The sequence below is a fragment of the Dermacentor albipictus genome, chromosome 6, assembly GCF_038994185.2.
Source record: "Dermacentor albipictus isolate Rhodes 1998 colony chromosome 6, USDA_Dalb.pri_finalv2, whole genome shotgun sequence".
Taxonomy (NCBI): domain Eukaryota; kingdom Metazoa; phylum Arthropoda; class Arachnida; order Ixodida; family Ixodidae; genus Dermacentor; species Dermacentor albipictus.
The window spans coordinates 105,264,001-105,276,195 of record NC_091826.1 but is presented as its reverse complement, the minus strand read 5'-3'; the positions used below and the strand labels follow the sequence as shown (position 1 = coordinate 105,276,195).

Genomic DNA, 12,195 nt, shown 5'->3' with positions numbered 1-12,195 from the left:
ACCCTTACGGGAGTGACCATTTCCCTGTGGTTCTAAGCACACCAATGTCTAATGAATGCCTTCCACAACTACCTCGATGGAGAACTGACTCAGCTGACTGGGAAAAGTTCAAAAATCTTGCTACTTTATCCTGGGACGACATGTGTGCTTTAAGCATGGACGCTGCGGTTGAATATTTTACGGTTTTTCTCCTTGACACCTCCTCCAAATGTATCCCTGTAACAAGTGGATTGTCCACAAAACGCCGTCTTCCGTGGTGGAACGATGAGTGCCGAAAAGCGCGAAAGAAGCAAAACAAGGCATGGGCTTTACTTCGGGATTCTCCGACAGCAGAAAATCTAGTTAATTTCAAGCAGGTCAAATCCCAGGGTCGGAGAACGCGGCGACAAGCTAGAAGAGAGAGTTGGAGAAAGTATATATCGGGAATTAACTCATACACTGATGAAACAAAGGTTTGGAACAGAGTGAATAGAATAAACGGTCGACAGCCTTACTCGTTGCCTTTGGTGAATACTCAAGGCGACAGCATGGAAGACCAGGCGAATTTTCTTGGCGCACATTTCGAACAGATATCCAGCTCGTCGCACTATTCTGAAACATTCCAAAGGTACAAAAAGCAAATAGAAGGAAAACCACTAGACCGGAAAAGCACAAAATGCGAGGCATACAATAGACCTTTTTGCATGGCAGAGCTTCAGGCAGCCCTAAACAGCTGCAACAAATCTGCCCCCGGTTCTGACTGCATCTTATATGAAATGCTAAAACATCTGCCGCCTGAAACACAAAAAAACGCTTCTTTGTCTATACAATTCTATATGGTCGTCCGGCCAAATTCCCTCTGCTTGGAAAGAGGCCATCATAATTCCTATATTGAAATCGGGTAAGGACCCTTCTTTGGCAAATAGTTATAGGCCTATAGCTTTTCGAGCTGCTTATGCAAAGTTTTTGAGAAGATAGTAAACAGTCGCCTGGTACATTATCTAGAAATTAACAAGAAATTAGATCCATATCAATGTGGCTTTAGAGAAAGCAGATCGACAACAGATCAGCTTGTACGTATGGAAATGTACATCAGGGAAGCGTTTGTCCACAAACAGCTTGTGTTATCAGTGTTTCTTGACATGGAGAAGGCGTATGATACTACGTGGCGCTTCGGGATCCTTCGGGATCTTTCTGCAATGGGCATTCGCGGCAACCTCCTAAGAATAATTGAAAGCTATCTCTGACAGGACATTTCGTGTTAGAGTTGGCAACGTACAGTCTCGACCATTTTTGCAGGAGACAGGTGTACCGCAGGGTGGAGTACTGAGCTGTACGTTATCTATTGTTAAAATGAACTCCCTCCACACCGTATTGCCTCGCACACTCTTCTACTACGTCTATGTGGACGATGTACAAATAGGGTTCAGGTCATGCAATGCTAGCATTTGCGAGAGGCAGCTACAACTTGGCTTGAATAGACTCTCAAGGTGGGCGGACGAGAATGGTTTTAAGTTGAACCCCCAAAAAAGCACATGTGTCTCATTTTCAAACAGGAGAGGTGTACTGCCACAAGCAGACATTAACCTCAATGGAGAAAGACTAACTGTTAGCCCTGAACACAAATTTTTAGGTATTATACTGGACACAAAGCTTAACTTCATTCCCCACTTAAAATATCTTAAAGAAAAATGCCTGAAGACCATGAACCTCCTCAAGCTGCTCTCTCGAACAACTTGGGGCAGTGACAGGAAGTGTCTGCTTAGCCTGTATAAGAGTCTTGTACAATCACGTCTCGACTACGGAGCCGTGGTGTACCACTCCGCAACAGAGACTGCGCTAAAGATTCTTGACTCAGTTCACAACCTCGGTATACGACTTGCAACAGGCGCCTTTAGAACGAGCCCTGTTGAAAGTCTCTATGTTGAGTCCAACGAATGGTCCTTACATCTACGCAGAACATTCCTAAGTTTAACATACTACACTAAGGTAAAATCAGACACCGAACATCCATGCCATTCCATTATTAGCGACCTCTCCGCTGCCAGACTTTACCGTAACCGCCCACTTATTAGAACTCCTTTGAGCCTGCGCTTGGAAGCAATGGCAGAAGAAACAAACATCCATCTCCCAGAAAATATCTTAATGCCTCCCACTCGCCTTCCACCGCCTTGGGAATGGCAGACCATGGAGTGCGATATCTCTTTTGTTGCAATAACGAAACATGCACCTGAGGCACATATACTATCACACTTCCTCGAACTCCAAGCAAAGTACTGCTGTGCCGAGTATTATACAGATGCTTCTAAGTCATCTGCTGGTGTCGCGTATGCAGCTCTTGGGCCAGTTTTTTCCACCTCCGGTACTCTAAATCCTAACACAAGTATTTTTACGGCTGAAACGTACGCAATACTCTCAGCTGTAAAGCACATCAGACAAACGAATCTCACTAAGGCCATCATCTTCACAGATTCACTAAGCGTAGTAAGAGCCGTAATGAGTTTTCGAAAACATAAGAACCCTGTTTTTAACGAACTATACACAGAACTATGCTTAGCTTTAACATACAACCAAAACATAGTCCTGTGTTGGGTGCCTGGCCATAGGGGCATAAAAGGTAATGTAGCTGCTGACGAAAGTGCAACGTCAGTCGCCTTTAATCAAACGGATGTCAATATACCCATACCAGCCACAGAACTTAAGCCCTTCTTACGCCACAAACTGAGGAAACACTGGCAAAACCAATGGGATAATGCAGTAGAGAATAAGCTACACGTTATCAAACCAAAATTAGGGAACTGGATATCTGAAAAAACAGCAAGACATAAGGAAGTGCTTCTTTGTAGGTTAAGAATAGGACATACTTATGCAACTCACTCCTACCTTTTGACGGGAAGCGAACCTCCGACATGTACTAAATGTGGCAAGAGGCTAACAGTTATCCATGTTCTCATCCAATGCACTGAAATGGAGGCAGAAAGAAAAAAGTACTTTCCGTCTGCTTATCTCCAACACATACCGTTACACCCAGCATTTTTTCTAAGCAATGACCCCCTTTTTACTTTTCAATCAGTAGTAAACTTTTTAACTGAAACTGACACCTTAAATGTAATTTGGCCAGGCTACTTGTAGCACGGCCTCCACCTGGAGGTCGTAGCTGCAATGAAACGATTTTTTAGAGCACGTGCCTCCCAGCCCTTGCCTTCAAGGCCTTGCTGAGGCACTAGTGCTACAGCCATTACATGTTTTACTGATCATCCATATCTCTCGAAACACCTATTTTCATCGCAGAGACCATCAATCACTGTGATTTTTTTATACTTGTATTTTACGCACTTCAGAGCGAATCAACTTTAAAGTTTTTAGGCCCTTATACAGCCATATCACACCTACCATAATAAATTCACTGTTCACGCTATTTAGAATAAATCCTTCAAATTACCATTTGTCATGGCGCTCTTTGGCCATAACTGGCCCTTGCGCCATTAAAAACCACATATCATCATATCATCACTGAAAGTTTGACGTAAAAGTTCTGTTGAAACCCGCAAGTTGGAGACAAGTAATTATTAAAGGGAAAATCAGACATCCACCTGTTCGTAACAGTTGCTACAAAGGATACCCATATGGGTTCCTCGAAAGAAAAGCCTCGCAGTTGAAGAAACTTCGTCCTGGTCCGACTCTCCACCTTGCGTGTTTCCGTCAAAATCTTGCCTGTGCTTCGAGTTATCGACAATTAGACTTCGCCCTGCCATCTGATAACCGCCTGGTTAGCTCAGATGGTAGAGCGGCTGCCCCAAACAGGCGGTGGTCCCGGGTTCGAGTCCCGGACCAGGACACTTTTTTTTCAACTGCGAGGCTTTCCTTTAGAGGAACCCGTATGGGTTTCCTCTGTAGCAATTGCTACGAACGGGTGGATGTCCGATTTTCCATTTAATAACTACTTGTCTCCACCTTGCATGTTTCCGCACAACTATTACCTCAAACTCTTCCCTTTGCTTCTCGGCCTGCCATCTTCTAGCCGTCTGGGTTGCTCAAATGGTAGATCGGCTGCCCCGGAAAGGCGGTGGTCCCGGGTTCGAGTCCCGGACCAGGGTGAATTTTTCTTTCGAGGAACCCGTATTATACTTTTTCGTAGCAGTGGCTACGAACGGATGGATATCTGATGTTCCCTTTTTACCCTCTGAAAGTGTAAAAGAGGTTATGCTGACACAAGATTCTTCTAGTGTCTTTGCATCTAAAGCTTCCATAATTTCTCTAGGCAGCTGATCTGCACAGAATGCTAGCTTCTTCCTGTACGATGTACTCTCGACACCTGAGCGTGCATTTTAGAGGAAGCTAGCATTCTGTGCACATCGGCTTCCTAGAGAAATTATGCAAGCTGTAGACCTAAAAACACCGGGAGAACCTTGTCAGCATGGCATCCGTTAGAAATGGATGCATTTCCTGTCAGTGTACACACATTGTTTTACTTCTCCTTTTTGTGTATGTTTGGTTTATTGCTTGTCAGCCAGCATTTCTTCGGCGTGTACATTAAGTTTTCGTTTGTTAGATCATCTTGCTTTTTCTTGTTGAATTCTCTGTGTTCTCCAGTGCGGTTTGCAGCCAAGCTATTTTTGTTTTGCACTGCAACGAGTCACTTTATTGTCCCTTGTGATGCTTCTGTGTACCTTAAATAATTTTTTATTTGGCCAATGTTGCAGGAGCGTACAGTGTGAAGCAGTAAGAGCAGGGTGCGCTAACTTCGAATTAAACGGTTTGTTGTGAAATTCAGTGATTTATAAAGGTTACCAGGAAGCAGTACGGCAAGAAAGCCTAATAAATCTAGTGCTTGATAAAACCAAACCTAATTACAAACAGAAAAGAGAGTAAGTACAAATAAATGTACAAGTCCTGGGGAAAAAAACGTTGTGATCAACTTCGCATGCGGTGACCTGGAACATTCACAATTTACAATTTCACAATTTGACAGCTACATAAGCAGCTGTCAGTCTGTCTATTTGGATAAGAACAGTGTTTCTTGAAAGAAGCTAGCATGAACGACTGGCGATTTTAATGAATTTTTTTCCTGCATTGGAATTTTTCTCTATTTTCTTTCTGCAGGGTGTTTATTTGTGTTTGCTTGTGTCAAGCACCACATTTTATGTAGCCTTCAAAGCAGCCTATTTGTTTTCTTCTAAACTGTATACTACATTTTTGCAATGAACCTTCGTTGGAAGTTAGCCCTCATCTGTCGCTAGTGTCACCCTGTTGATACTGCTTCATTCTATGCACCCTTGCAACATTTGTGTGGGGGTGGGGGGAGAGGGGTGAAATGGGGCTTTGACCGGTGGTATCGTTCTTCGCCTGTGCAGCCCCATAAATTCATTAACTATAGTGCAACCGAAGTACAATGAACAAGAATGATGTGTACACACAGAGCGCTTCGTTCTTGTCAGTTGTCTATTTGTTGCGCTTAAGTTAATAATGAATACATGCCAACTTATCCAGTTTTCAGTTACGTTGGGCTCATGAGCCCGCTTGTCCTGGAATATCTGCATGACAATCTATCCCGTAGTTTAATTTTTGGCCATGTGCTTGGAAATGGCGGGTCAATCTCCTGATTTTCCTGGCAATCTCGTGTGATGTGCAGGCTTCTGGTGAATACACACAGGTGTGCAGGCTGTTGTAGTCTGCAAATTTTCTCTGCAAGTGCTACTTTGATTCCTTTCAGTTCAACTTTTCTAGGTGTAGGGTAATTTGCAATGGTACTCACTTGCCTGGGGTTTAATTTTATGTAGTGCCACACTACTGCTACACTGCTATTGCCACATCAGTGTACTATATGTGTGTGATGTTTGCTTGCATCTTCATGATTAGCAACCTCCTCTGTGTGCTTGGCAGTTGCATATAGTCTCCTGGCCTAATTGTTTCCCCCATATTGCACGGTATGGGCCTGTTTTCTTTCATGTTCAATTGCGACTGAAGTTGAGTTTCTGAAGGAACGGGTAGTCATCCTTGCATCTCATATGCTACCTGGCATGGTACTTTGGTACCAGGTTCGGAGCTCTTCAGGCAAAGAACTTGTGCTGCAGGCTGCAACTCTAATGTGTACGTACTTGTTCATTTGCTCTTTCTCAGAGAGGTTTTCAAGCATGGTAAAGTTGGAAAGACCTGCCGCTACCCGATGCCTGTATTCGATGAGTTGCCTTTTTTGTGCGCTGCTGGTAATTCATACCGTGCAATACCTTGGACACAAATACAGCATCTGCGATTTTCCATAGTATCCGCTTGTCCACACCCCATTATTTCAAGAATATTATTTCCACCAGGTGTAGAATTTGCGTCCAGGCATGGCGTAATTGTTTCACCCACGTGCTGGCTTTGCCGTCAGTCTTAAACTAGCTGAGCATTTGTGGATGTTGACTTGCGGGTATGTTTGTCCAGCTATGTGGAGCACAGTGTGTAATCTGGGGCAGTTGTTGATTCTACTCTTTTTTCCGACGTTGATCCAAGCTTACTTATCAGAAAGCGAGGGTCCAAAGTGGCCAAGAAAGTCTGCAGTGTTGTCGGGAGCTTGTTGCATCATTCTTCATTTCTGTATAAGATAGCTTTCCCACATACAGTAGTACTTCTTGTAGTATGTCTATGTTGTTGGGGTTGGCGGGCCAAATGTACCTGCAACTCTCACCTGGAATTTTCTGTCTTTCAAAAAGCTGCTGTTGAATTTAGGTTCTCTACCTAGAAATTTTCTTGCTCATAGTTCCTCTTATTAGAGTAGCATGAGGTAGTGCTCTTAAAAGCACTCTATTCTTTTATAAGCGGTGTTACACAATACCCTGTAATAAAGTTTGCGCTGCTTATGGCCCACTCGCTTCTGTCAGAAGGGTTTGAAAAGGGTTTTCCTTGCGCTGTGTGCATGCTGCAGTATGAGCATTCATGTCTTGACACTTATACATCTGTAGAACCAGCTTCCTGATCGAGTATTTGCCTGATCATGCTTATTTGTGCAGTGCTGTTGAACAATACATATTATTTCAATGAATGTTTACACACTCGAAGTATAAGAAAAGATACTTGTTTTTACAACTGTGCCCTTTGATTTCGATTGATGATATATTTATCATAAGCATGTCCCTCTATGCAACGCTATTGGAAGTTTAAAGATTCATTAAATGGTGAACCAAATCTAAATGCGCGAGCTTTTTTTACCTTTTCTCACATAAAAATGCGACTACCATGGCTGGCAATTGAATTACTCGGCTTGTGTTAGCAGCCACAGTGGCAAGTGAATAGATTTTATTTTTCTTGTCGGCATGTAGGTAAACTTCGGAATAAGTTTGTCATTGAAAAAAGCAGTTTTTCGATCATTTATTGTATATGCGATCAAAAACTTATTAGAAACTGTTCTTAGAAACATGTAAGGCCTGGACTTTTCTGCAGACTTGATCAGCTGTTAACATGTAGGAACCGTTTGTAGTTAAACGATTCAAAGATTCACAGGAAGGGATGTAACTTCCTGACTTCACTACACAGTTTTGATTACCTTTTCTTTAACTTGCCATCTTCTACTGTTTCATCTCCACAAGAACAGGCTGTTTGCCGGCTTTTCGCGTCGTTGCAAGATTTTTACATGATGGTGCAACAGGGTACGTTGTCACTGTTGTACTACAGCAAACAAATAATTTACTTATTTACAATCTGCAGTGGTAATTACTGTTCAAAGCAAATGTTAATACAGGTGCAGTTTGGATACAAACCCTGCAAGATGTTCATTGTTTATTGGATTTTGTGCAAGAAAAAGCAACTCTAAAGAAAAGATGCAACTGAACGTGCTTGAAATATTTGAAAACCAATTAATGACGCTGCTTATTCAAGCCACGGAGTTAATGGGTAGAAAATGTCGTGGAAAATTCAATACGATAGCCTACAGGTTTGGTCTGTCAAATTTAATTAAGTGAGGTAAGATAACCTTGCAAGATGCGCCGGGAAATTCACGCTTGAAATTCGACAAGAAAATACAACTGAACGGTACCGGGTTCAGCACAGCATTGAAAGTTCGAGTACTTTGCTGTCTTGTCGTTTACCCTTGCCGACGTTGAAATTATTTAAGCTGCTCCGTACGCGCGGTTTTTGTATGCTATTCAACAAAAGAAAATCATGAAGACACAAAAAGGCCATGTCCTCTCGTGGCAACTCGCAAAGCTGTACGAAGTAAACGTGAATATGGACTTCGTTCGCTGCGTAGGGTGCCAACCAACGCATAGAAATGGGAGAATGGAATCTGCGGCACAAGTTTTTTAGTTTTTTGTTCTCCCTTCGCCTACGCACCGAATTCGGCAAGCCACGTCTCCGCGCATTGCACTTGTTAAGCGACACGCGATTTTCCAAAACAAACCGCCGAATTAGCTCTCCTCGCAATTTCAACGGATGATTGCAGCGATCGCTGCCACTGCGCGACCAACCAATTGGTCGCAGCCGAAAATCGGGGAGTTAACACTACGATTGCGATTTTCATCGCAAAAGACGGAAATCATACTTCCTGTGCAACGGAAATCGCATCATGTGGAAAAGACGTTCCTCGTCCGCTTGCTTCGCGGTTTCCGACAGACACCGCCGGTTTGAACAGCTGGACAGTGACAGTTGCGCCTGCCAGAATTCTGATACTTTCGCCAGGAAGCCAAAGCATTGAAAGCACAGTCAGCTTTCGTACTGCGTGATGAGGAACGCCGTTGACGCCGCATTTCGACAGTGCTCGAGCTAAAAGCGAATAGAAACGGTCGGCGTACGCCGCTTCAGGTGTACCGTCCCTTCCGCTCAGATCACTGCATTGGTTACAGAGCTGCACGACAGTGTTTATGCGCACAATGCTCTTGGCAGAAACAGGAGTTGGTAACATCTACAGCTCCACTGTGTAGTAGATATTACTGAGCAGAGTGTGAAAGTCCATGTATGCTTGCTTTAGTTGCTCCTGTGGCAGGGCGCACTGCGCGTCTTTTTTTCTGCCCAGACGCCTCTTGATTTGTCCCTCTTTCCCCGGCATCGTGGTGGCCTTGGATCGACAGTTCGAATAGTTCGCGTGTTACTCGCGCGCGTTTCTCTGTTTCTAATTATTATGGTGCGGGCATCACACGCGCTAATGAAGCCAAGCGCAGGGGCCAAGGCAATGAGCTCTGCCTCAATCCTGTCTTATTGCGAAAGCACTAGACCGTTTTGGCAGAACGTTGCTTACGCTTCGCTCCGCACACCTTTAAGGCTCTCCGATTCGTGAATAGAATGCACTGACTTCGCTTATCTACCAAGCGCGTCTCCCAGAGTCGCCAGTGACGTGCTCTCGGCTTGGCTGTAAAACCACAGAGAAAGCAACTAGACGCACGCTGACGCTTCGCTCAATGGGGTTCCTAGCTGAACTTGGGTAGCGTTCTACGTTCTGCTGCCGCTATGAGATTTGTGTGCGTCCGTGTTCTGGGTAGCATTGAAAGGCTTTGGGAAGGAAATTTGGTAAGTTTTCGTCTGGGTGGGAATCGAACGATGGCTTCCAGGGTGCTAGACCAGCACGCATCCCGACTCCATGGCAGCTCCATTGTTTTCGCTCACTGTAAAGGCGTGCCTATTATTGCCTGTGTCATTGCGCACCTGACGGTGCCGCCAATGGACAGGAGGTGGCGCCACGTCATGAGTTATTTAAATGAATATATAAAATAGAAATCCGGCAGAGTCACATGACTTATTCTGTGTGGGAATGCGAATATATGCCCTATGGTAAAATGTTTCTTTCGCGCGTTCCTTGACTGCGCAAGTTCTCGGCTGCGTTCTAACTGCGTCTCGCGAAGGGCAAATGAAAACGCGCCGAGCGCCTCGGCACGCTCGCTTGTGAGCGAAGAGTCCATGACTCGAAGGACCGCTCAGCCGTGTTCCATTGGGCATTAATGCTTTTATTTGATTACATACTCTACTTACGCCCTCAAGACGGCGTCACTTCCTCCTCCTCATTCATTGGTTACGCTATCACCTGCCCAGTGACGCACTCACTAAGCCGCAGTGGCTTCAACGGGACGTGTTTAACGACGCACGCACTTATAGGCGCACATTTAGCCAAATGAATTCGTGGAGCCGCCGTGCTCGTCGTGCACTCCAGATACCCGGGTCCGATTCCCACCCTGCTCAGAACTTACTAAACATTCTTTTCAAAGGTACTTTTTGGTGCCATCATCGGTCACGTCGACTACACCGATAGATTTTCGGGTAATGGGGCATATAATGCCTTTGGATATATACATAAAAAAATAGTTGATGCCACGCCCTGTGAGAATCGGTGTTATGCGAAGGAGTGTGGCGGGGAGACCACCAAGTTAACGAAACGACCATGAAAACGCCAGGGCGTCGAGGCTGTTTCGTGACCTAAGCATGTCATGACTATAATTTATGTTCGTCATTGTCGTATTATGCCAAGATGTAGGCGTCTAGATAGATACGGTCAAAGCGGAAAATGTTCGCCGAGAAATGCTCGGCATTTAAATGCTTTAATGTGTAATTGGTCCCCGCTGAACGATCCTTTGAATTATGAACCCCTTCGAGGACAAGTGAGCTCGCTGAGACGCTTGGCGCGTTTTGATTGGGCTTCACCAAAGCGTAGTCGGAAAGCAGGCAAGAGCTTGCGCGGAGAAGGAACGCACGTTAAGAAAAGAAAAAAAAAACGCATAATGGCTATAAGGCTTTAAGCATTCACACACGTAATCAGTCTGAAGTGTCCTTGCCAATTTTTTTTAGGGGCACGAGCATCGAGTGGCACTCTTGTTTGTTGCGCAACACGAGGTTCGCCTCCTGAGAGCAGGGACGAATTTCAAAATAGATAAAAAAAGAAAAAAAAGAAAATAGCACAGTACAAAATTAACGCGTTTCTTTATAGATGTGATATCAGAGCATAAGGTGCCTTACTGAAGTGTCTGGATGAATAAATATAAATTAAGTAATTACAAATCACTAATTACCGCACACCGAAGCACGGAATTGTAGAGTATGGAGACCTGCAACGTGAGCATGACTTTGGCGAAATTCCTAAAACCCAGAAATAGAACGAGCTGGTAGTAACGTCACCATAGACGTCACACAAAGAAGGTGGCGTGATATTTAGCCAGCTAATTAATGCAAAACAATTACTTCAGAGTTTGGCTCGTGCGCTGCGTTCGCGTAAAGTTGATCTAAAGAATAGCGATGCCGAGGTGCGAGTGCCACTAAGAGACACCTAAGTCAAAGGTTAGAGCCCTCTTCTTTTTTTAAGACGAAATCTTCTAGGTTCATGGTGATGTTTGTGTCAGCAGAGCTGACCGCCGGTGTGCCCGCCGAAGCGTCATCACGCCATATGAAGACAGATTAAAGGAAGATTAAATAATGAATAATGATTGATAGCGACAGTTAGTGAATGATAACGTTATAATAGAGATCGGTAGAGGTTAATGACTAGTAATGACTAAAAATGACTACTCATTACTTATAATCACTACTACTCTAACGACGGCTTGTATTGACTATAATTGATTAGGAATGACTATAAATGTCTAGTAATGAGTAGTAATGACAATCATGGCTTGTAGTTACTTTGAATGACTACGAAATGACTAATATGTCTAACGACGGCTTGTGATGGCCACAATTGATTACAAATGACAAAAAAGTCTTACTATTCAGCAGTAGGGACCATAATGACTGATATGACCAATATTCCTATCGACTCATAACGCCTACAATTATTTAGAAATGACTGAAAATGCTTAGTAATGACCAGTAATGACTAATCATTTCAGAAATGACTTAATGACTACCAATGACTATATGACTGACATGTGTAAGGAGTGCTTGTAATGACCGTAATTGATTACAAATGACTAAATATGCATAGTAGTGAGCAATAATGGCAAAAAGAAAACAGAGAAAGGGAAGAGGCAAAGAGAAAGTGACCAATGATGAGAGGAGGAAGAGTATGTTTTCGCCGTTCACTTCTGAAGAGTGATCTTAAGAGACCCTGTATTTTTCTGTTCACGTGCTGTGATTCCGCAATCCGAATCACTCCGCCCAAACGCGCTCTTAGCGCGGCCAGCTGGGTGCGATCGCGCAAACAGCTCGCTTTTCCGTTCGTTCGGTCTGGCTGCTACGTCACAAAGTGGGCCGTCCGCAACATTTGTGAGAACGGGAGGGAGAGCACAGCCAATAAACGAGCGAGCCCAGCCCCGGAAGTTT

At 44.1% G+C, this 12,195-nt stretch overlaps 1 protein-coding gene and 1 non-coding gene across 17 annotated transcripts in view; both read left to right on the top strand.

Moving 5' to 3' along the window:
• The window catches only part of LOC139061333 (uncharacterized), a 284,688-nt gene that overhangs the window by 50,591 nt on the left and 221,902 nt on the right, over positions 1-12,195 (top strand). The gene's annotated exons all lie outside the window — the stretch shown is intronic.
• Positions 3,744-3,818, top strand: TRNAF-AAA (transfer RNA phenylalanine (anticodon AAA)). Its single transcript has one exon. It is a non-coding gene; the product is annotated as a tRNA-Phe (tRNA).